Source organism: Chinchilla lanigera, unplaced genomic scaffold (assembly GCF_000276665.1).
Source record: "Chinchilla lanigera isolate Chin_1 unplaced genomic scaffold, ChiLan1.0 scaffold00043, whole genome shotgun sequence".
NCBI classification, from domain to species: Eukaryota; Metazoa; Chordata; class Mammalia; order Rodentia; family Chinchillidae; genus Chinchilla; species Chinchilla lanigera.
Genome location: NW_004955444.1, coordinates 8,839,420 through 8,861,506, shown reverse-complemented (window position 1 = coordinate 8,861,506; position 22,087 = coordinate 8,839,420). Strand labels below are relative to the sequence as shown.

The 22,087-nt window shown below is 41.2% G+C and overlaps 1 long non-coding RNA gene across 1 annotated transcript in view; it reads left to right on the top strand.

The window, feature by feature from the left end:
- The window catches only part of LOC106149352, a 79,081-nt gene that overhangs the window by 7,970 nt on the left and 49,024 nt on the right, over positions 1-22,087 (top strand). The window contains exon 2 of the long non-coding RNA XR_001235491.1: positions 20,113-20,196. This is a non-coding gene — a long non-coding RNA (uncharacterized LOC106149352). The remainder of the gene's footprint in view (positions 1-20,112; positions 20,197-22,087) is intronic.

Below are 22,087 nucleotides of genomic sequence, written 5' to 3'. Positions count from 1 at the left end.
AAAGTTGAGAACTGCCAAAAAAATTGGCTTCAAAATGAGAAAATAAAACTGCAAAACTGAAATTATTAAAAAACTCAATGAAAGGTCCTTAAAATGTAACTTTTTGTTGACTTCATTTAATTGCTAAATTTAGAATCTGTAATAACTTTATGATATTTGAATAAGTTAGATATTTCTCATTTCTCAAGAAATCTTAAGTATTTACAGTGATTGCGAGAAGGTATAATTGATAATGAATTGAGTTACTCAAAGGTAATTTTCCAAAAAAGCAATTATAAAAAACCCTTTGCTTTCTTCCAAAGCATGGTTATATTTAATGCAGGGATATGTGACTATCTCAGTATGTTTGACACGATGTTAGAGGGAAGCCTTAAATTTCCAAAATTTCTAAGTTTCCTGTGCCTCTAGTTCTGCATTTCCTTGTCAGCATCCTGATGATCTTCAGTCTGTCAAGAGTCTCTTTGTTTGGGGAGAGTCATATGATTCTTGGTGCTCACTCTACAAAGTTAGTGCAGACTTATGATAATATAATATTATATTACAATGTCATATTGAAATATATAGGAATATTTAAATAAAAATTTTATTACAGTGAGATACATTGCCATTGCACAATAATGAGAATTATTAACAAATTGATGCTAATTTTATAATTACATTCATATTTAAGTCTGATTGATAGCTAGGATAGAAATTAACAACTTGCAGAAGGGAAAGTAGTTAATATGGGTGAAATTCCTTCTGTCAGGTAGCAAACAAAATTTGTTACAGACCAGGTGGTAATAGGTCGTAGTAGAATTTTTCCACTTGGCAAAGTTCATAAAAAGGTGAGCATATGTTAGGTAATTAGTAGGAGAGACAATGTCAGGAAAAATAAGAGAACAGTGACTTTGAAGTTAACAAGCTTATAATGAAATATTAGTTCTGCCGTTTATTCATCTAAGCCTGCACAACTCACCTAGCTTCTCTTCATCATAGTTTTCCCGTCCACCAAACAGCAGTGCCCACTGTGAGACATTCCAAAACCAAACTACCACTCTCAGCTTCCCACTGTGTGTTATGGTAGTGGAGCTATGCTCTGCTAAAAACCTTCTCATTATGTCATAAACTGTTGAAAATTGTATATATGTAAGAGAAAAATACATAGCTTCTGTGTGTTAGGCATGATTTGTTTTTTGACTGGTCAAGAGCAGGAAGCTTCTCACACCTCCTGTGAACCTGGCAGGCAGGGGATCATCCTCTTTCTCTGGGACATGCAAGTTTGTAGACCACAGACTTTGGAACTGAAAGGGGGCCAAGGAGGTAGTCACCTCACTGGGTCAAGTGGCAGCTAATTAAGAAGCAGAGGAAGGTGGACAGTAGATAGAGGAGCCTTGTACAACACTGAGCTTACTCTGTTCCAGGTATGTTAAAAATACTCATTCATCATTTTATACAGATGACAAAATCAAAGAATCTGCATTGGTGAAAGATTGATTTACCTCTGAGAGTCACACTGGATGCTAGATGGGAACTGCTCTCCTCCACCATTAACCTGAACATGCTGAAACTCTGTGGACAGAGAAGCCTTCATTCTAGCCTAGCTCCTTGTGAGACCCTGACGGGCACTGCGTGTTTATTACGGGTGTCTGTATTCCTTAACTGTATTCTTTCAATAAACTTTTTTCTTGAGAAAACCTCTGTTGTTTGAGAAAATTATCCTGACTAGAGCATCTAAGAAACCTCCTCCATGCCACTAATCCTACCAGGCATGGTTTAAAAACCAGCAAATGAACAATAAACACAAAGACGTGTCCAATTCTCTGTGGGTCAGATGGCATCTTTCCATCTGCATGGTGCTGGATCCTGCTATGAGAATGCAGCCTGGTGTATGTGATGAGGAAACAAAAGATGCTTCTGGTAGGACGAGGCAGATTGCCATGCACAGGCCATATGGCCCCTGTGTGTCTACTCTTGTTTCCTATTATCTGTTTTCTCTCCCAGGAAGCCTCAGAGCCTATTTGTGGTTAGTCTTTCATCCAATTGCTGTGAACTTGCAACCTTTTAAAATATTTAATGTAGTTAAGGAAATTAAATTTACCATTCTAACTGTTTTAAGTGCACAATTCAGTATTACTAAGTATATTTAGAATGCTGAATGACAAATTTCTAGGATTTTTTCATATTACTATGCTGAAACTTTATACCTACTAGACACTAATTTGTCTTTATCCCTCCACACTGCCTTTAACAACTACCTTTCTATGTTCTGCTTGGGTGATTTTGACTACTTTGTATTAGTGAGGTCAGACAGCATTTGCCCTTTTGTGACTTGTTTATTTCACTTAACACAATGTTCTCAAGGCTTATTCATTTTGTGGCACATAGCAGGATTTCTCCTTCTTTAAGGCTGCATACTATTTCATGGTATGTAAGTACCACATTCTTTTTTCCATTTATCTGCCTGTAGACATTTAGGTTGCTCCCATCTCTTGTTTACCATCAATAGTGCTGTGGTAAACATAGGATTGATTGATGCATATTTTTGGATGGTAGCTAACAGTGAAGACTTAGCAAGTTTGGTATGGAAACTAGCATTCTATTGATAGCAGTAGAGAGCAGAGAAAGAAACATGAAACTCCTCAAACTATTTACAAACATTTTATTATGTTATATACAAAATTTATCTAAAATTAATATGTAATCTTTTGTAAAAATCAACTTATTGAGGTAAAATGTATAGTATTGGCTTTTTTATTTTAAAGAGAAAAAAAACTAACAAAACAACAACAATGAAGACAAAACCAAAAACAACACAGAAACAATAGAAACAATACCTGACCTCAAAACAGAATGATAGGAATTAAGGATGGTTGCTACACTACATACTGTTATCTTCAGCGATGTTGCTCAGTCCACCAGATGTAAGAATGCAAGTTTGATCAAACAAAGACAATAACAAGGAATGATAAAAAACACTGGAAATGGTTAAAGAGAAATTATCAAATATAGTTACCTTGACAATTTGTTATGTCTGGGATATCTTTGATGCTCTTAAAATGTTCAAAGGCTTTATAAAAAATTTCAGTACATGTTATGGTTTGTATCTGGACCTCTCCTAAAGTGTCATGTGATTATAGGCAGGACCTTTGGAAGGACTCCCTTTGGAAGTGATTGGATTACAGGGGCATTATAGCTCAGTGACTCCTAGGGAGTGGGACCAGGTCAGAAGAAGTGGGTTACCAGGCTGGGTATGTAGCTTAGCAGCACAGTGTCTGCCTGGCAAGGGTAGGCCAAGAATTTGATTCCTGGTACCCTGGCCCCCCAAAAAAGAAGAGGTGGGTCACTTTGGCTCTGACTTGGAAGGGTCCATCTCCCTTCCTGGCTCCTCCCTTGATCTCTCTCTGTTTTGAGTCCGCCAGCCATGCAGCTGTGCCACGCCATTCTGTCTTGGAGCAAACTGTGAGCCAAAATAAACCTCTCTCCTTTAAGTTGCCGATGTCAGGTATTGTGTCTCAGAAATGAGAAAGTAATTAAGTGATTTTGGTACAGGGAGTGGGGCCATGGTGGTAATGTAACCTGAACCTGTGGTTCAGAAGCCTTGAGAACTGGCCCACAGGAAGAATTTGGAAAGGTTTGGAGATACTGGCTAGAGAAGCTCTAGAATGACATAAACTGAGCTTGATAGGACATTCTGGTTGGAGCTCAGAAGTCCAGAATGCAGGTAAAAAGGCAGATGATAAAGACCAGGCCCAAGAAGTTTCAGCTGGGAACAAAGACTTTATTGGCCACTGGACTCCAGGCCATGTGTGTTAAGCTCTGGCAGAAAATTTGTCTACATTTCACTCATGTCCTCACACTTTGCAGGAGACTGAGATTAAGGGTGTCAGATTAACTAATCTGGTGGAGGAATTTTCAAGGTAGCCCAACATTCAGGCTGTGACATAGTATTGTTGAGGCGTTTTAGCCAGTTCTACATGAGGAAATGCCACAGCTGAATGATTTTTAAAGTTTTGAGTTTCACCAGAATGGAATCATCTATGATGTTGAGGCTGTAAAGTTGGAGCAGGGATGAGCTTCGTTGCTGAAAAGATGAGCATTAAAAAAAAGCCAAGTACTTTGGATTGGGGCAGTAGGAAAAATGGCTTGAGGCAATGTCACAAATCTGCAAGATTCCACCTTTTCCAGGCTCAAAATTGCAAAAATGAAAGACTTTGCTTTGAGAAGGAGAACCCTAGAGTATCATATTCAGGCAGGCTACCCAGGGAATTTGTTCCGTGGGATTCTGTTCATGGTAATGAGCCATCTAGGCCCTCAGGTTCCTGTGCAGTGGCAATTCAAGGGGACCTGTTTACTTCTCGAGCTGGCAGCAAACATTGGCATCATCCAGTTGGTGCTAGAATTCAAGAGTTGTAGGATCAGAGAGGCTTCCTCTCAGATTTCAGAAGGGCTGGGAGACCAGACCGTGTGCTTCCAAGAAGGCCATGTGTGAAGCTGCTGAGAGTGAGGCTGAAAGTGCAGTGGAGACTCCAGAATGTTGGAGAAGCCAGGAACATGGAACATTTGAGGGAAGACATTATAGCTGACTTGCTGTTAGGAGGTGAGGCATGGTCAGTGAGCAAAGCCACCTCAGGGGAGACTCTGAGAACTATGACTATTGGCAATGCCTAGGGGCAGGGCTACCTGAGCCCTTTGGTGTTTAGATCTCATCACAGTTTGCCCTGGAAGCTATAGGATTTAATGTTTATCTCCTTGGTTTTGGTCTTGCTTTGGTCCTACTGGTTTCTATCTCTTGTTTCTTCTTTTTGGAATGGGAATGTTTACCCAATGCCATCGTAGATCTACAGCATTTGAATTCTTTTTGATGTTTACAGGGCTCACAGCTAAGAGTTTGTCTTAAGTTTCAGAGGTGACTTTGGGCTTGGACTTTCAGCAATGCTGAAACTCTTAGAGATGAACTAAACACATTTTGCATAAAGAGACATACATGAGCCTTTTGGGAGGGTAGGGGCAGAATGTTATAGTTTATATATGGATGTCCCCTTAAAGCCTCATGCCAACATAGATGGGACCTTCAGAAGGTGACTGGATTTTAGGGGCATTATAACTGACTTGCTGTTAGGAGGTGGGGCCTGGTCAGAAGAGGTGGGTCACTGGGCATGACCTGGAAGGATGTCTCTCCCTTCCTGGTTCCTCCCATGATCTCTCTGTACTTCCTGTCTGCCATGCCATGAACAAGTCTCCTCTACCATGGCTTCGAACCAGCTGAATATGGACTGAATCCTCTACAAACTGTGAGCTAAAATAAACCTTCTCCTTTAATGTATGGGTAACAGACATTATGTCTCACTGGTGAGAAAGTGATGAAGACAGTAGAGAAATTATATTTTATGTTTCTTAAGTCTTAACAGCAGTATCCAGCTAAAACTTTACTTGCAGAGCTGATCATAATATTTGGACTGTGAGTCTGAACCATAACAGACTCTCAGATAAGATAGTGAATGAGCTAGAAAGGAATAGAGCAGAGATGGTGAAGCTCTTAGAGACTGAGTGCCCAAACTGCAACCCCAAACCAAACCCACTTATTTATCACAAAGTGCTAACACTTAAAACAATTAAACCTGAACACTGAGGTTTTAGCTTGGAAAAAGACAACTGTTATCTAGTGCTCGGCTCCTGGGCTGACTTGGCTTGATGCTGACAGAGAGACTCTGCATGCTTACTGCAGCGCATGTGCCATAGGTTTGCCACAAATGGAATAGTTTCTGGAATTCGATATTCTGAGTATGGATCATTCTTGCCTCTTATCCCTGCATGCTCCATGGACAAGCTATGTAATCCATCATGCTTTATGTTCCTCAGTAAAAAATTAAGAAGGTATAATTGGTCAGCTTGTCATTGCTGGGATAAATACCTGACATACAAAACTTAAAGAAGAGAAGATTTATTTTGTCTTAAGGTTTCAGCCCATATTTGTCTGTCTCCAGGGTAGAAAACATACAGCAGTAGGGTGCGGCAGAGGAAAACTGCTCACCTCATGGCGACCAGGAAGCAAAGAGTAGGGAAAGAGCCAGAGGGGCTGGGGCCAGGGACCAGACGCAGTCTTCAAGGTCACGCCCATCACTGACCTAGACAGCCGGTTAAGGAGACCATCAAGATTAACCACCACAGACAGTAATAAGGGTAGTACCTACTTATTTTCTGTCATGAGGTTATTTAGATAATCAAGTAAAGCAATGCCAGTGAAAATTCTTATGAACTGTAAATTGCTAATACTACATGCTAATTGTTCTAGTTTTAATATCTTGCCTTTGTATGTATCCTTATAATCTCCTACCTCTGATACATAATCTCACATCCTCAGGCTGCTCTTGTGACATGGAAGCCTTCCAGGTCAGCCTTCCAGAGATGTCTGAAGCTTGAGGCTGCATCTGAAAATTCAAAATATGGATCTGAGATTCATTTGTCTTAATACAATCCTACAAAAAGGAAATGAACTTTATCTTGCTGCCATGCTTAAAAGCAGAAGTATATATGACATTCTTAACTAATTTGGACTATCAAAATATTTAATGTTTCCTAAAGGATCTTTATTTTCATTCAGTTCTGTGAAGCTATGTTCCATTTTCACTCAATCACAAGTTTTGTTTCCAACACTTTTATTCAAAATGATGATAGGTGACCAGAAGACGCCCAAAGACCCATAAATCAGGGAATTTTTTTCCAGCAGGTGAGGACAAGCCTGTATATTTCATGCACTTACAGGGCACTGGCTGGGGACTTTCAGAAACTTAGGGTTGCTTTATCAGTTTCCTTTTGCAGTGGGTGTGCCAGTCAACCCCTCTTTCCTGGAATACTCAAGTGAAGTTAGTTCCTTGAGGATATGAAAACTGCCATTGCTGAGAGCTGTATTTATCTCATTTCATAACATAACAGTAAGTCTTTGAACTTTTCAGAAGTCCGTATTAATTTTACCAAATTATATTTAAGATGTGAGATAAATACTGATTAATAATCCTGTTTTCCCCTAAGGTGCTTTGGTGTTACTGTTGTTTCTTGATGGAAATTTTGGAAGAATACATAAAAGTACAGTCTGCTAACAAAGGCAGGAGATCTGCCTGTGAGCCACCCTGGTGTCTCACGATGGGGAAGTTTTCCAAAAAGGGTTGTGTGGGGTTTACCGGAAATGCCTAGGATCATTAAGGCAGCTTGCTTTGGGACACTAACTTCATTGGGCCACTGCTTGGCACCAGAATCTTGCCAGGAAGTATTAGTCTGAAGCCATTCGATCTGGATATTTTTACAAAATGACATCTAGGGGGTTTTTACATTTTGATTTTATTAAGACAACAAAGGATGAAAAGAAAATGAATTTATTCTATGAAATGGGGAATTATATGCTCTTTACAGACAGCACATAACAGTGTATTGCAAATTGTATTCTAAAAAGAAGATCACTCGGGGAGATACTTATTGAAACCAGGCTTGTTGGTTCTAGTAAGTTGAGGAAATGCTGGGTTAGTTATTTTTCTCTTTGCAGCTAGATCCTCAGGGTCTTTAACATGCTAAGATGAACCCTGATGCCCTAGCAGACTGGAGATAAATTCTTCTTTTACTGAGTGCCTCTTAGCACTGTATGAATCTCCCACACCATTCTGTCATACACCGGGAGACTCTAACGTGTGGCTAATTTAAACCGATATAAACAACCACGGGTAACATCCTGTGGGGCTTTGATATTTGAATTCCTGTCATGATCAGTAGGATGATCAGGTGAAGTAAAGGAGATATTTGTGTCCTCTTTAGATTTGCTTGTCTTTCTTGCCTGTTGGCTTCTACATGCAGCTCCCCTTTGCTTTTTCCTGCCTGTCCCACATTTGCTGTGTGCTCAGTAAAGCCTCTGATAGTCACTGCTGAGAATCCTTGATACCCCAGTCTGTTATTGTTCTCCCTCTAGATTCTTTTCAGTACAGAGCTTCAGTGATGATTTCTAAGGAGGCTTTTGCCTTCTAATGTATCCTGCAAAATGCCTATCACTGGTCACTTAGGTTACTATCAGCGTGTCACTAGTAGCATTTATTTCTGCAACTTTATGCTGGTTCTCTGTTCACCTATTTTGTGCTATACACTGAATAAAAGTTTTCTCTAATTTTCACCTTACCCTAAAAGCTGCATCTGTGCAAACTTTTTACATGAAAAAATAAAAATAAGTTGCCGCATTTTGGAAGAACATGGGAGGCATTGCTCCTCTCCCGGGTACTCAGCATGGATACCCAGTGATACCTGTTCCTCGCCTGCTGAGTTCCCACGTTCCTGCTCTTGGAGGCTGAGCTGCCAGTGATTAAGGTGTAGCCTCTCAGCCCTCAACCGCTGCTTCTGACCTTGTCATACTGGGGCAGGGATATGCAAATTAAGTTTTTCCTCCTCAGCTTTCTCGTTGATAGGGCTCTCTAGAAGGCAGGAGGAGGGAAAAGGGACCTCCCTTCTTGTGGATCACTTGTTTCAAGTTCCTGTTTTCAGAGGCCCGGCAGTGGCGTCTCACCTGTGTTGCAGCCAGGGCTTCCGGTATAGGAGCATCTTACCTCTCTAACCAGCTCTCCGTGGGCCTGGCAGAACACTCGGTCCTCAGAGGTCTGAGTCCAGATGTCCATGTCTTCTCTTCCTCAGAGTTGGGGTTTCACCTGGCTTCTAGGTTTTGGTCACCTGACTCATTCTCTGGGTTCTGGAAGCCCTGGAATGGCCAATGCTTCCCTGTTTTGTCAGTAGTGACATTTGATCATTCCTTCCTGCAGTTGCCTTTATTAAAATCTGTCTGTCAGGCTAGCAAGTCTTCTGTTCTGGTGGACTGTGTAAAGCCCAGTATGTTCTCGTGCCTGCCTCTGCATGTAAGTCAGGAACCCCGTGGAAGCCAGGTTGTGACTCTTCTGCCCCAGCCCAGCCAGTATGTGTCCACACACTGAGCCAGGTCAACCAAACGCTGTGCTGGGCCGCTGAATCTTGAGGCGTCTGATAGCAAATCATAGCTGGAACATGTTCATCACAGTGAGCCCCACTGGCTTTCCTCTCTTCATCAGCAGGCTTTTCTTAAGGTTCCTGTTTTGGGGCTCTCTAGAGTTCTCTTGGCATCCCCTGTTGCTAAGTCTGGTTCTTCAGACTTTATTGAAGCCTGTCATTTCCACGATGGTTTTCCAGAGATGTCCCAGATCAGCCATCGTTGCAGTCATATGACTAGCCAAGGAACCTGAATCCCAAATATATTAAGATATATTGGAATTATAGTTCACTGCCATTTTTAGAGTACAGATTTTAAGCTATTTTCAATAAAAAGTTCTAGTCTCTTTCTGGGATGCTCTATAAATGAGAAATCAGTTGACAAAGGAGAAATATAATTTGCATAATCCCCGCCCCAGAATCACAAGGCTGGGAACAGCAGAATGGATGAAGCTGAGAGATAACCCTTAAGCACTGGCACATCAGCCACCAAGAGCCACCCAAGCTGGAAGGAATCTTCTAAAGGAACTCAGGTGCTGTAAAAGGAGAGTGGTTGCTGGGAGCCAGAAGGAACATGGGAGCCCCAGCAGACTAGGAATATTAAGCGGAGATCACCAAATGCAAGATGTTACTTCTGATGGGGTAGCACTGAAAGCTGCACTCTAGACTTCAGACTTCAAAAGAGCTCTTTTTCTCACAATTAACAATATCAACTATTTTTGTGCACAGCCTTTTAGCACCTTGTATTTCTCAGTACTTCACAGATCCTCAAAGCTAATTACACACCTACTCTGCCATCATCCAATTTCTATAGGAAGCACACCTTAATTAACAGACTCCTGCAGACCCACAGGCACTTGGGGTGCTCTTTGGTGAATGCACTTCTGTTATGAGTAAGGGACACTGATGGGTTCAGCTGTCTTAGAGAGCACAGGGCCCCCCCTTCAGGCCTCCGATTGTACTAATAGTTTACCAGCCCGCTTCCATCCCATATTCTTGGTTTGAAGTGGAGAATGTAGACTCCTCTGCAGAGTCTGAGATGTGTTTCAAAATTTACTTCCTATGGGTTAGAATCAGATGCAAGCCTTAAATTTTCTTTAAAGAACTGGAGACGATGTAACTTTGGGTGCACTTTTAGTTCAGTGGTTCTCAAATTTTCTTGTGAGAAAGTAATTGCCCAAAGAGCATATTAACTACAGATTCCTCGGCTGTACATGTAGAGATTTCACCTTCCTCAGTGAGGAGAGGAGCTCAGGAATTTACACGTTTAGCGCACATCCTGTTGGATTCCCATACAGACATTTTGAGCCACAGGCCAGCTCACCGCTGGGCAGGGCTTGTATGGCGTTTGAGACGTCCTGTGACATTCCCACATGTAACGCGGTGAACACGGTTGTTAGTGGAGCTTGTTCCTTGCTGCTGTTGCTTCTGCTGCTGCTTGTGAAGAGCAAATGTCTGAAGTTTAGTGAGAACACACACAGTTGAAGAATATTGATGTATGGGTTGAATTCTGATACAGTTGGTCACATTGAATAGGTGTCAGGGTGAGAAAATTATTTGGTTTTTTTAACTTGAAAGATTCCCCCAAAAGATCACCTTTTCTTTTATCTCATTGTGCACAGATCCTGCAGCCCCATGAGTTGTTTACAGTTTGCTGTAACTCGGACAGAGCAGAGTCTGCTTCCAGTTCATTTTTGCATTCACCATACTGTGAGATCAGCATGCCACTCTTAATTTCAAGTTTTCATCATGACCAAAGTCAATGAGTTAGTCTAGTTTACTGCAGGCATTTTAGACAGCAAGGGTAAAAAAATAATATAATCATGAGCTTAGAAAGAAAGTAAAATGCCAGTATTCCACCAAATAGATTAGTAATTATACTAGCAGAAATAAAGGACAGACATGGCTTCAGGGGGTCCTTTTGATCTGTTCTTCATGGTGGAAAAAAAACTTAATGTGTTCATACACAATTCTCAGTGACTTCTAGAAACTGCCTTTGTCACTGAAATACAGAGCAACCACAAAGTAACGAGAATCAGACAATTTTGTTCTTGTAGTAGCTGTTTCATGTCATTTACAAATTCAGACCATTGAAACTGTCAAAGTAATTTAGTGACAAAGTGGACAGTTTCAAATGCCAGTATTCCTTCCTGTTAGGAAGTAGCACTGTAGCCCAACAAAATGTTTCTAAAACTATCCATGGCGCTTATTTCTCATAAATCTTGTAATATATGTATCTCAGTACAACAGCTTAGATTTGTAGTTATCAATAAGTGTTTCTCATCTCACTAGAATATTTCATGCTTTCCAATGTAAAGTAAAGATCTGTTAAAGAGCCCCCGTTTCACTCCCATTCTATTCTTGCCGTCTCCTGAGGAAAAAGCAATGTCAGTTTTATTTTTAGTGTTCATCATATTTTGTACACTATTTACCTAAAAATTTATAAGAACATTTTGGGTTCTTTTACATCAAATTTGAAATTATCTTTAGACAGTTGTTTATTGGCTCTAGACAGAGAAAACTGAAAAAAACTATTCATTATAAAGAAGTTCTGTTTGACAGATTGAACCCTCAAAGGTAGGGGTCCTACGTTTTAGTTTGTAGCTCTCCTGACTCCTGATTCTGTGGCTTTGTGTGTCTTCCGTTTCTCAGCATTTTTCGTAGTGCCAGGATCTGAGCACATTTAGAGCCTCCACAGGAAAGTGAGTGCTTGGGAGGTGGAGACGGTGCCCACTGCCTGTCCCTAAATGCAGAGATGAGAGGGCTGCCTCTCAGAGGGCGGGAGGGGTAATGGGAACTAACAGCTGGGCAAGGACCACAGCCTTAGAAGTTGTCTGTTCTAGTTCCAGCTCTGCTGACTACTAGTGGGTGGTTTGGGATGCTAATGAGCTTCAGTTTTCTCATCAAGAAAATGGGACGTCTCCCAGCAAGCTCATTGTATAAGTCAAGTGCAATTGTAGAACTGGTGATGCATGCCTGAAATCTCTGCATCCCAAGAGGCTGAGACAGGAGGATCACATGTTTGGGCCCAACTTGGGCAATTTATTATTTATTGAATTTATTGACTTGGGCAATCTATTGACAGTAAGGTTCTGTCTCAAAATTGGAAATTGGATGATTGCAGAGTAGGTGTGTAATTAGCTTTGAGGATCTGTGAAGAATTAATTATGCTGGGGGTGTAGCTTAGTGTGAAGGCACTGGGTTTAATCCCCAGTGCTGCCCAAAACAAAACATAACAAAAAAGAGTGCAATTGCAGAAGAAAAAATAGTGATTTGTAGGTTAGTGATTGCTTAGCATGTGTGTGCGTGCACATATGTGTGCACACATACACACATGAGCACACTCACACACTACAGGAGGTGACATAGCGTAGCCAGTGAAAAGAGAAATAGCCTGGGATCAGAAGGTCCTGCTTAGTTTGGTTCTATGTGAAACCACTGAATTTTGCAGAGCCTCATTTTCTTTATTTCTAGGATAGGAGGATATTTGTACCTGACATACTTATTCAACTAAATTTACCATTAAATACAAATACATGCAGTTATTTAATCTTTAACACCAGACAAGAGGGATACAGCTTTCAATAAAGTAGTGCTGGCTCTGCCATGCTGGAGCTTACAGCTTAGTGGAAAGAATAAAAGAATTACTTGGCAAATTGTAAATTGTACTATAAAGTGAAAGAGAGTTTAGACAATTTTGAAAAATCAACCATTTATCTTGTCTGTTCCAAGTGCTCCAAAATTCTCAGAAATTTCTGACTTGCTGTTCAGAGAATAAACAAGGTTGGCTTCAAAAAACTGGATTAGTTTGGATTTTCATACTTAATTATATACATGACAATAACTAACAGAGTGTTTTGAATGTTTAAGAATGAATTTATGTGACACCAAATCAGATTCTTCTAGCATGTAATTGAATACTGGATACGATGAGGTCCTGAGAGAAATCCCTTTACTATGTTCCAGCCATGGAATTACCATGTAAAGAATTCCTTGTCATCTTAGTAAATGCAGTTAACTTTATCCTGTCCTGATAGGCTGTCAGTGGTTACAAAGCTAACGCTGGGGACAGTGTGCTTGTCAGTAGTTTCTAGCTGGGAGGAATGGGGCAATTGTATCTGGCATGCATTTTATATTAAATGGTTTTAATTTAGTATTTAAAATAAGGACTCAAATTGTGGTAGATTTTTGGCCTTTCAAGATGATTCAAATTGTATTTATTTATATATTTTGAAAAAATACATTCTGTGCCTCTGCTGACAGCATACAAAACTAGCTTCCCAATTCTAGCTATTCTATTATGTGAAATCATTTAAAAGTAAGGACAAAGAATGTACATTCAATGGGCAACTTCTATTGTTAGTCTCCCTTTTTATTCTTATTGATGCTACTATAACCATAATAAAATCATACTCACCATAATATATGTACTGGATGCAATTTCATGACCAAAGTCCTTGTAAGGGGAAAAGTGTTAAAACTTAGGGTCTGAGCAGTGAATGGTGGTCTGCTAAGCTGTGAGCAGCTCAGGGGTGGAAATGCAGGCGCTCAAGGAAGCTCTAGGTAAGAGGTGCTTTTCTTGCCTATCTCTCAGATGCCTGTACACAGGGAAATGTCTTTGCCTTTGGTAAATGAAGCCCCTCTTCTCCGGTGGCCAAGGCTAATTCTCTGATTAGGACCTTGATGGGCTGTCAAAAGGAGAAGGTCAAGTTGGGGAAGGTCTCCTTTTGGCACTAGCCCTGCATGTGACATGGATAGCATGGGAACACGGATGACATTTACATACATGTGATGGTTGAGTAGCCCTTATCAGGACTAAAAGTACTTTAGATTTCAGATTTTTTTTTTTTTTTACAGATTTTGGTATATTGCATATACACAATGAAAAATCTTGAGGACGGGACCCAAGTCTAAACATAAAATTAATTCTTTCAAATATGCCATATACATGTAGCCTGGAGATAACTGTACACAATGTTTCAAATTATTTTATTGCATGAAACAAAGTTTTACCACATGGAATTTTCTTTTGGTATGATGTTAGCCCACAAAACTTTCAGATTTGGGGTTTTTGGTTAAGGATTTCAACCTGCGCTCTGCTCAGCACTTCACTTCAGAGCAAACTCGTTTGACACCTTCCTTTGTAATTCCTGTGTGGGGTGTTGGAAAGCATTGCTGCATTTTGAATTGATCTTTTTCTCCCAAAGCTTAATTTTAGGTTATTAGGTCAATTAATGCTCTGAAACTCAATAAAACTCTGGGTTTTTGAGAAACCATTGGGCTGATACTCTCCTATACAATGGGTAAGTCTCACAGTAGGAAGTTTCAAAAGCAAATGCTAGTCACAAGGGAGGAGGAGGAAAAACCTCATGAAACAGTAAACAATTCTTCCTTAAAGAGTGACCTTGATATCTGCCATTTAACCAAGTGAAACCATAGAGATGACAGTGCAGTATTTTTCTGGCTAAAATTAGTGTCAGTTTTTTTTTTTTTTTTTTTAACCCAAAGCTTCTTTCCCTGTCCCTTTTATATAAATTCTCTAATGAAATAATAGATCTCAGACCCAAGTGACCTCAGCTAATGTTGGTGCAAGGAGACACTTGTGAAACCAACTGTACTTTCTGTGTCAGGTTTGGGGCCTTAATTTACTGCTATATCCATAGCACTTGAAAGTGTGTAGAGCTATTAGACATCTGTTATAGGTTAGATCTAGAATGTCTCTGAAAATCTCACGTATTCAGGGTTGAGGCTTTTGGGAGCGATTGGGCTGTGGAGCTGCTGTACTCACTGGTGGACTAATCCACTGATGAGTTCACAGTGGACTGTGCAGCTCAGGCACGGGGCGTGCTGAGGAGATGCACACCACGGAGGGCATGAGTGGAAAGGATGTGTTCTTGTTGTCAGCTGCTCCTGTCCTTCTCTGCTCCCCTGGAGCAGCTTTCTCTACCACGACCTTCTTCCATGCTCTTCCACCATTTGCCTCTGCTTTGGAGCCAGCCAACTGTGGACTGAACTTTCTGAAACCGTGAGCCAAAATAAGCCTCTCCTCCTTTAAACTGCAGGTGTTGAGGTTTTGTCCCAAGAACGGAAAAGTAATGAATGACGGAACCTGATACGTATTTGTTAAGTGAATGAATAGGTACAGGCCGACCATCAAACTGACTCTGCAGACAGAAAGAACGAAGTGACACTCATCTGACCTAAACTGGGTGATTTGCATTTTGGAGAACCCACAGCCTTAGTGTGATAATTGGCCCATTATGCCTCTGGTCTTTCAAAAAATTAATACTGGAGAGGTAATATTTTTAAGCAAATAATGACGTTATGAAAGCTGACAGAAAGCCAGAGTCTGAGCTTTGTATGTAGGAAGAGTTATTCCAATGTAGTTTTGAGGCATAGTTAGTTTACCTGGTAAAGATGAAGACAGTATCAGGAGTAGGGAGAACAATGTGTTGTTGGCAAAGGAAACAAGGCAGAATGAATATGACGGTTGGAAGCGGGTGAGGACGGGGAAGGTAGGTGGGAAATTAGGCCATTAATCTTTGCTCATCATCCTGTGGAGGATATGCTGTAGGTCATGGATGGACTTCTTTTTAGGTGCGGAGAAGAAAACTATTCAAGAATTGTGAGGAGCACAGTGATAAAATCAGATTTTGGATGATTTCTTTGTAATCTCTATGAGGCTCTGAGTCATAGGCAGGTAGCAGGTGGACTTCAGTGTCCCAGTGAATAGGAACACACAATCTGGCCACAAGGAGGGCCAGCCGCTTGCCTGCTGCCATAGAAAGCGAGTGACATAAATGACAGCAGGTACAGGAAGAAATAAGTATAATAGCATGGAAGAATCTCAGTTCTGTGTTATCCCTTGTCTTCAGTCACAGGATACTGGCAAATCTGTGGCAGAAGATGTTTCAATTTGAGCTCTTGAAACCATTGTGAAGCTTGATCCAAGCAAATTTGCAAGAAGCTGGTTGCAGCATTTAGTGAAATTCAGACAGTAGAAGGTACTCCAAGTAGGGCAGGCACGCCGTAAATGTTTACGGGCTATAGGGAAATTGTTGTCCATGGTGGAAGAATCTCTGCTTTGGGATTTCCAAGGCCTGGATTCTTCATTCTGCTCTGACTCCTGTGGTGTTGGAAATTTTATTTAGCAAGTCTGGGCCTCAGTTTCTTTATTTGCAAAACAAAAGGCCTAAACTAGGTAATTCTAAAGTAAATGTCATGGTTTATGGTTTTATGAACTACAGGAAAAGTTCTTTTCCACATCTTGAAAAGGAAAACATGGGAATTTTCAAATAAACAGGAGGGGATTCTTGGCTTTCAATTCAGTAGGAACATTGATATATACATAATATACCTCTTACTAGAGAGGAAATCAAGATGCGAAAGAATAGATCCTCACCACCTGAGTCCTGGAGCTCAGCATGGGCTCCTTAACAGAGGGAAGGCTAACATTGACTAGGTTATCTTTCGGGGACTCAGGGTCATCCAAAATAGCATCTAACTCTATGGTAAGAAAAGTTTGTTTCGTTTCTCTTTGAATCAAGATTTTTGGGGTTTAAGACAGAAATTTATAAGAAAAATATGGAGACAGCCAACATTATGTGCCTTAAGCCCTACAAGGGACATCCTCTTCCATGTTCACTTATCTTTGAACTTTTACTGAGGGGGTACATAGACACTCAAAGTTCCCTGGAAATCTTGCTGAAAAGAATGAGTCACACTGGTGGTAATAGCTTGGATCAAGACTCAGCTAGTCAGTGGTGCGGGAGATGGGGTGTTGGTAAGAAAAACAAGAAAACCTAAGATACTGGGATCATGGGACAGTTTTGAGTGTGGCAAATGGTCTACCATCAAGAGATCATGTTGGAATCGTGTCTCAGACACTTCCAGCTGAATGATCTTTAGCAACCCCTTTCCTTATCCTGAAAAGCTTAGGCCATGGTGGGACTGTTGCTATTCATCTTTTTGGGTTATTTTGAGGTCACAAAGTGAGTTAATTTAAGTGACATATAGTCAGTTCTCAATAAATAGTGCTCGATCTGAATTTAAATGCAGACCTGAGTAGATGGGGTAGAAAGTGGAAGGCAGTTCCAGTCATTCTCATGGGGACCTTGGCTTACTCCAGCAGCTCCCGCCATTGAAATATCCCACTCCAGGATCCAAGCAGCCTGAAGTTATCTAGACAGGTAGATTCTCAGCTTGAACTTGTTTAAACAATGAGGCCAGTATTTTGCTATCCTCTATTGAGACAAATTACATCCAACAAAAGACAAAAAGGATAAGCTTTCTCCAAGTTATATTCTGTGTGTGATGGAAACGGAGATTGGACGATACAGCCCAGAAAGTGTTGGCTAAAGATGAGGAGCAACGTGGCATAGTGAAAAGTGCCACGTTTCAGAGGGAAAAGACCTGGGTTTGAATCCGCCCCACTCTATGGCTTCTAGATGGATAAAGTTAGCAAGTTATTTAGTGTTTCTAAATTTTATATTCTTCATTTCTAAAAGGGACATAATTCCCCACCTCCCTGGACTGTGAGCATTGCAGAAAAATGTAGGTGAAAAATATAGGTAGTGCCAGGCACAAGCAGCTGATAAAAATGTTTTCACAATTTCACTTCAACACCTACCCGGCCTTTGCCCTGAAGAAGGCCAAGAGAAGTTGCTCTACCACTAGAGCTAAGCAGTTGTACCTCTGCACGGTTTGTTGACGTAAGCCCTCTTGAAGAAGCTACTAATGATTCCTTACCTGTTTATGTGACATAGTTCCTTTGCGTTTAGATACTTCACATTGCTGGGTTGGGAAGAATGTTTGCCAAGCCAGTGCATCAGCTTCTCTATGCAATATGGGATGCTGTGGGTCTGTCTGTGTCCTAGGTCTACACTGCAGGGTCAGACAGCTCCTCCTCTTCCTACTGTCTTCTGTTTGGAGACCTCTGAGCAGGGAATGGGGGTGGGTGGGGGTCTGTTTCTAAGCCAAAGTGAGTAAGATTAAGACAAGAAGCAGCTCCAAACAGCGTCATTTCATGGGCACTGATTTTATTGTGAAGTCATGGGGACTGCAAAGTGGGGGACGTTTTCAGTGTCTGTGATTGTCTCCTCTAGAGGGATTGCAAGAGAGAAAAGAGAAATTCAAACAATCAGTCTGTGCTCTTGCCCTGGGCTCCATAATTTGCCTTTTACTTTCTGCATTTTCATATTTGAGTCTGAAAAGCAAAGAACCAAAACAATCAGCAACAGATGTCCTCGTGAATCTGCATGGTACATGAATTCAGTTAGCATGCAAATTGTCATCCCAGGGTGATTCCAGGGGACTGCTGAAAAAACAGCAGGCCTGCTCTGCAAAATAGATAAATGGCATGATTAAAATGTCTGGATCCAATCATATGTTTAATTAGAACTCCTTTTTTATCTCAACTACAATGACTGGTAGCTATTATGACACAATATTGAAAATGCGTATGACGCAGGGTGGCACTTGGAAGGCAGATAGGTGGTCTGTGTTTGATCAAAATGATCAAAGCTCCTCAACATGGAGAGCCCCCCTCTCCTCCTTCGTCTGATCCACTTAGACGAGCAAAATATGATTTATAGGAGACAGTTTATGTAACTTTCATTCCTCAAGAGCAGAAACATAATTTTTGCACCACCATTTCCCCTGGAAACATGGAGCCTGACAATCTTTATAAACACACAGTAACCAACTTTGCTCCCCAGCTGTCTACAAGACACGGCTCATGCTTCAGCTCCAATTTGCTCTCGTAGGTTTAAACACTTTTTATTTTTATTGTTAGTTTAATCATAAAAAGATGAAAATATCTTAGCCCTGAGTGGTAAAACTCTCGATCATTTCATTTTATTTTTTCATTGTATTCATCCAGGTTATATTTTTGAGACTTCAAATGAAATTAAAAGTGACGCTCTCACAAGACGCCATGTCAACCATGAAGTTTTATTCCTTGGTTGATAGAAAGACTAGATTTCACTATGTAAATTGTGGACCTGCTATCAGCTAAGCTGCTGTTGCGTCCATTATATCAAAGGATTTATGTTGGAATTCTTTTTTTTTTTAAACTCTGGGAAGCAAAAAAAAAATAGACCACAAAGCAAACTTGGTCAGAATGCTCCAGCATGAGCGATTGAAAATGTAAGTAGCATTGCAGAGGAAAATCTAAGTTTGCCAACAACTTACTCAAATACTCAGTTTTGGCTTGGACTAAAATTTATGAGATAAACATCTTTTATATATGTTACAGCTAGACTGCAGTAAATTTTTCACATTTTGAGAGTTTTGGGTTAGAACTTCCTACAAAACTTGGGATGTGGCTTCTTTTACATATACTTGCTTCTCTATTGCAAAGGTGTTCTCCCTTTCCAATGTCCTTTTATGTTGGTTGTTGCCTAAAGAAAATAAAAGTACTCTTAACTAGCGATAGGAAGTGGAATCAGGTGTTAATTGTCTTCCTGCTCTGTGCTCAGCACCTGTGTTGGGGTGGGCTCTGCCGACTTGGTAAGGCTTGAATTCTGCCCTCAGGGACTTACAATGGAGTTCAAGTTCTATAGTGAGTTCTACCTACGAAAGATTCAAAGATAATGAGATGGATGGAAAGATAAGAAGGGAGGCAGGGAATGGGAGGAGGGAGGGCAATAGTGCAGGCAGGAGGGTGGTCAGAAAGAGAAGGCCAGAATCCCCTAAACTTCTATCAGACTGTCGAACTACTACAGATTCCAGGGCCCGGGATTTAGCTTAGTGGTGCAGCGCCCGCTTGGCAAGGTCCTGAATTTGATTCCTGGTACCAAAAACAAAACCAAACTTGGCAACTACTACAGGTTCCCAAGCAGGATGATAGGGATGGCAGGAAGGGCGGCATTCCAGGGAAAAGTGAGGTTTACATTTTAAACTCCAAACTCTTTGATTAATTCTTGCTAGGACCAGCTGAGACAGGCCCTGGTGTAGGGACAAGCACGAGGTGAATGACAAATACTACTTTACTATCTGCGATCCCTAAAATCATACAGAATCCTATTTAGCCCTTATTCTAATTCAGCCCTTTAGGTCCTGAGCTGACATAGAACTTAGTAGGTGTTTTTCTTATTTACCCCTCACAAAATTCCCCTCTGACATAAGTGTACATTTTTACAGGTTTTAGGTGATGAACGTGAAGCACAGACAAGCTAAGCAACTTAACCCTGATTAGTGCTGAAGTAGTCCACACTCAGAACCCAGGTACGTAGCCACGATACTGAGCTAAGCATACACTGCCAGTAAAAGACAAACCTAAAGAAACATTTAAAAACTTATCAAGGGGAAAAGATGATGCTTACCTAGTACAATCCACTATATTCCCACCAGTAAAACTCCTATATGAACCACTTTTTTATAGTACGGTAGTTTGCTCTTGTGTACAAGCCCACTTTTTGGGGGAGGAGGGAAAGATGGAGGTGGGAGTGTGAGATGATCTTTGTCAGGTGTGCTGTTAACAGTGTGTAGGAAGGTTGCAGTTTGAGTAGCTGCAGGACTTCAGCTGGTCTTTAGAAAATGAAGGGAAGCTGGACAGCTTCTTCGGGGGCTTATCTTCCAACGTTCATGTGTTGGAATCTTAATCCCCATTGCTACACTGGTGAGAGGTGAGATCATCAGAGGTGATTAGTGAAATACCCTGCACAACCTTGGTGCTGCATGTGGGTTGAACGTAGTCTGGTGCCACCCTACTCTCTGACACTTACTTTCTTCTCCCTTCAAAATGCTCAAGGAAGTACATTACTGGGAGAAGTTGGAGGCTTTTGCCTTGCAGGAAGCAATTACCCAGTTCATGTCTCTCTGCTGCAACCCACACAACCAGCCGAGTCCTGAGAGGTGGCGATGGGAGATTAAGCAAAAACGATAGATACACACTAAAAGGAAAGCTGGGACCAGGTGTGACCTGACCTCTCTGATAGAGAGGCAGCGACAGCCCAGCATGGTCGGCCTCTTTATTTATACACGGTAAAAGGTAGGGGTGGGGAGTGCCCAGAGGTCAAAAGTGCAAGGTCTCAGTGTTTTGCTGAGAACACAAAAGTGAAACATTCTCAAAGCTATCTGTGCTGTAGTTAACAGGCAAGAAAACCAAGGCCACACACCTGCTGGACTGGCCTTGCTCTGTCCCAGCAACTTGTTTATATGGTTCACCTCTGGAGCTCCGTGTTCCCCAAGCTGGCTTTGCTCTAATGTCGAATATGTAGTCAACCTCCAGCTCAGCCACTACCCACATCTCCCATGAGCAGTATGTTCTATTCCAGCAAAGTAATTTTCCTTTGAGGCCTGATGCTTCTGATGGCTTGGACAAGATTTTATGCAAGAGCCAGACAGACCCTTCCAAGTTTGATTGAAGTACAGTGATAAAAATCAGCATCATTCTTAATATTCAGGAACACACTGTGATTTTGGTGACCAAAGCTGATGTCATAAGTAGCTTGGAGATCATTGCTAAGTCTGGCACTGATTCATTTATGGTAGCTCTGCAGGCAGGTGCAGATATCTCCGCAGGTGAGCAATTTGATGTCAGCTTTTATCCTGCGTATCTGATGGCATAGAAAGTGGTTGTGACCCTAAGATACCACGGTGATGAAAAGTATGCCTGAGAATCTTCTGCAGGGGTTCCTCCACTCTATGTACTGACCATGGTGAAGCCACTAGCTGAGCCACCAAAGGGATCTTCTACCTCAAAGATGGCCAGACAGAGTATGTAGAGGAGAGGTAGCCAAATAATTCATGAAAAAACACTCAAAATTCATAGGCTATCTCATTACTCTTTATTTGGAAAAGGAGCAAGAGAAGGAAAGTAGGAAATATATTCATCAGAACTGACTATGATCAGGGTCACTTAGACCAGAAACATCCCTCAGAAGGAAAATGAGGACTTGTAAGGTGCTTCACCAACGCCTGGGAAGTCCATCGACAGTCAGGCACTTCTCTGTAGAAAGTCAGCTGAATTTCAAAGCATCACTGCTATTCATCCCTTGGTCATCTCCCTTTGGCCTCTCTGAACATAAGGAAAATCAAGTCGGTCAAAGTCTGTGTTCACTGTAGACAGCTGTGATGAGTTGAAAGTAGAATATCTCAACTTTATCTAAGGCAT